The sequence below is a fragment of the Equus asinus genome, chromosome X (assembly GCF_041296235.1).
Source record: "Equus asinus isolate D_3611 breed Donkey chromosome X, EquAss-T2T_v2, whole genome shotgun sequence".
In the NCBI taxonomy this organism is placed as follows: domain Eukaryota; kingdom Metazoa; phylum Chordata; class Mammalia; order Perissodactyla; family Equidae; genus Equus; species Equus asinus.
The window spans coordinates 59,056,807-59,060,699 of NC_091820.1; positions in this window are offsets into that span (position 1 = coordinate 59,056,807).

Here is a 3,893-nt window from a genome sequence, read left to right on the forward strand (position 1 = left end):
TTTTCAGTGGTTTTCCTGTGGATTACAATGTTCATTCTTGACTGAGGAAAAACCAAGAAAATGTAGCACATTCTCTAGAGAAAAAAAAATTAATTCCATCTTTAAGATGAACCAGATGTTGAAACTAGCAGATGAGAATTTTAAAGTTGGAATTTTAGCTATTCTCCATGAAGTAAAACATTTTCAGTGCATGAAAATCTCAACAGAAAAATGGAAACTCTCAATAAGAAAATGTAAGTCATGAAAAGGAAACAAATGGAAATTGTAGAAAGGAACAATACAGTTTCTGAAGTGAAAAGTTCACTGAAAGGAGTTAGCTTCCGTATGATGTATAGGTGTGACAGAGGAACGAGTAAGTGAACTTGACACCAGATCGATAGAAATTATTCTCGGTGAAGGAAATAATAATAAAAAAGACTGGAAAGAACTGAACAGGACCTCAGAGACCTATTAGATCACATCAAACAGTTAAACATAGATGTGATTGGGATATCAGAAGAGATGAGACAGAGAGAAATGGGGAAAAACTTTGTAGTGACTGAAAATTTCTCAAACTCAATGAAATATAAAAATTTGCAGATACAAAATGCTAAACATGTAGCATTATAAAAGCAAAGAAGCCCACCTGGGGCACATCATAGTTAAAGTGTTTACAGCCAAAGACAAAGTATAAATCTTCAGCAACAGAAAAATGATATATAAGTGGGCACAATGATCCTATAGTTTGACTTCTCATCATAAATCCTTCCAGCCAGAACTGCATGGAACACCTTTAAATTGTGAGGAAAAAAACCCCAAACAATCCCGTCAATCTTGAATGTATATCCAGTGAAAATATTTAAAAATAAAGAGAAAATAAAGGCATTCTCACTAAAAGAAAACTAAGAATATTTGTTACAAACAAATCTATATTACGACACATGAGAAAGGAAGTTCTTCATACTGAAGTAAATGAAACTTCATGGATCCTCAGAAAAGAATGAAGGACATTTAAGCTGGCAAATGTCTGGGAAAATACACTGTTTTTGTGTTTTCTCTCTTAATAGCTGTATATACCAAATGCCTTTTTAAAAATTAGAATTGTAACATTGTCTTATGAGGTCCATAACATATTGTCGTTAGCACTATTGAGTCAGTTCCAACTCCTTAATGACCTTGTGTACAGTAGAGTGGAACACTGCCCTGTCTTTTTTGCACCATCCTCTCATCTTCTGGCGCTCCATCAAACAAAGCTTCGCTGCTATTCACCAGGTTTTCATGGCCGACTTTTTCAGAAGTGGGTGGCCAGTTCCTTCTTCCTAGTCTGTCTGAGTCTGAAAGCTTCACTGAAACCTGTCTACCTTAGAAGACCCTCCTGATATTTGAAATACTGTTGGCATAGCTTTCAGCATCGCAGCAATACATAGCTGCCACAGTATGGCAACTGGCAGACAGTTCCTGTGGTTCCCTGACTGGGAAACGAACCCAGACCGCAGTGGTGAGGGCACCGAATTTTAACTACTAGACCACCATGGCTGGTTATCTATAGTATATATACATGTATTATATATAAAGATAGTAACATAAAGGACAGAGAGCTATGATCTTATAAGATTGCAAGAAGTTATGAAACAGTACATTGTTAACTGCAAATGGACTGTGATGTACTAGACTTTTACATGTAGTTGGATCTATTTCTAGACTTTTCTGCTTTTTCTATTATTGATCTGTTTATTCGGGTGGCAGTACCACACTTTTAATTATATAGGCTTTACAGTATATTATAATATTTTGTCAGGCTAGTTCACTCGTGGAGCTTTTTTTTTTCTTCAATGTTTTCCCAGAAATTTGTGTAGGTTAATTTTTCCCTTTGAACTTTAGGATCAACTTGTGTACCTCTACAAAAACTCACTGGGAGTTTTTTTACATTTTATTAAATTTATAAATTAATATTTTTATAAAATTTATAAATGACATGTTGAAGATTTTGGGACATCCTAATCCAAGAACAAGGGATGTCTTTTCTTTCGTTTAAGGCTCTTTTTGAATTTTAATTATATTTTAGTTATCTTCATCTATATTTTGAACATTTTTTTGTTCTGCTTATAATATTTCAGCTTTTTTGTTGCTATTGTATTTGAGGTATTATCATTATGTCCTCTATAACACAGGGGTCAGGAAACTTTCTGTAAGGACCAGATAGTGAATATTTTAAGTTTTTTGTCTGTGTCACACTACTTAACTTTTGCCATTGTAGCACAAAAGTCACCTTAGAAAATAAATAAATGAATGAGTGTAACTGTTTTGCATTAAAACTTTATTTATAAAAAGAGGCACCAGAACTTCTGTTTCAGACAGGGTAACACAGACACATTTCTCCCTGTTCTTCCCATTTTAAGTACAGTATAATCCTTGGAAAGTTGGAGGCATCACAGTCTCTGACTTCAAAATATACTACAAAGCTATAGTAATCAAAACAGCGTGGTACTGGCATAAAAACAGAGACACAGATCAGTGGAACAGAATTGAAAACCCAGAAATAAAACCACACATCTGTGGACAACTAATCTTTGACAAAGGAGCCAGGAACATACAATGGATTAACGAAAGTCTCTTCAATAATGGTGTTGGGAAAACTGGACAGCCACATGCAAAAGAATGAAAGTAGGCCATTATCTTACACCATACACAAAAATTAACTCAAAATGGATTAAAGACTTGAACGTAAAATCTGAAACCATAAAACTCCTAGGAGAAAATATAGGCAGTACACTCTTTGACATTGGTCTTAGCAGTATCTTTTTGAATATCATGTCTACTTTGGCAAGGGAAACGAGAAAAAATAAACAATTGGGACTACATCAGACTGAAAAGCTTCTGCAAGGCAGAGGAAAACCATGAACAAAATGAAAAGACAACCCACCAATTCGGAGAAAATGTTTGCAAATCATATATCTGACAAGGGGTTAATTTCTAAAATATAAAAAGAACTCAACAAGAAAAAAAAGAAACAATCTGATTGAAAAATGGGCAGAGGATCTGAACAGACGTTTTTCTAACAAGATATACAGATGGCCAACAGGCACATGAAAAGATTTTCAACATCGCTAATTATTAGGGAAATGCAAATCAAAACTATGAGGTATCACCTTACATCTGTCAGAATGGCTGTAATTACCAAGACAAAACGTAGCAAATGTTGGAGAGGATGTGGAGAAAAGGGAACCCTCATACACTGCTGGTGGGAATGCAAACTGGTGCAGCCACTATGGAAAACAGTATGGAGATTTCTCAAAAAATTAAGAATAGAAATAATGATCCAGATATCCCACTACTGGGCATTTAACCCAAAGGAACATAAAATCAACAATACAAAGAGATTCATGCACCTCTATGTTCATCACAGCATTATTCATAATAGCCAAGATGTGGAAGCAGCCCAAGTGCCCATCAACTGATGAATGGATAAAGAAGAGGTGGTGTGTGTGTGTGTGTCTGTGTGTATATATATATATATATAATGGAATACTACTGATCCATGTAAAAAGACAAAATCATCCCATTTGCAACAACATGGATGGACCTCAAGGGTATGATGTTAAGCTAAGTAAGCCAGACAGAGAAATACTGCATGATTTCACTCACTTGGAAGATAAACACGTGGATGCTGAGAAAAAATTACTGGTTACCAGTGGAGAAGGGGATGTGGGATGTGTGAAAGGGGTAAAGGGGCACATATGTATGGTGACAGATAAAAACTAGACTGTTGGTGGTGAATACCATGCAAGCTATACAGAAACTGATATATAATAATGTACACCTGAAATTACACAATGTTATAAACCAGTACGACCTCAATAAAATAATTTTAAAAAATGAAGGTTAACTGAACCTGAGTGCAATTTAAAAAATAT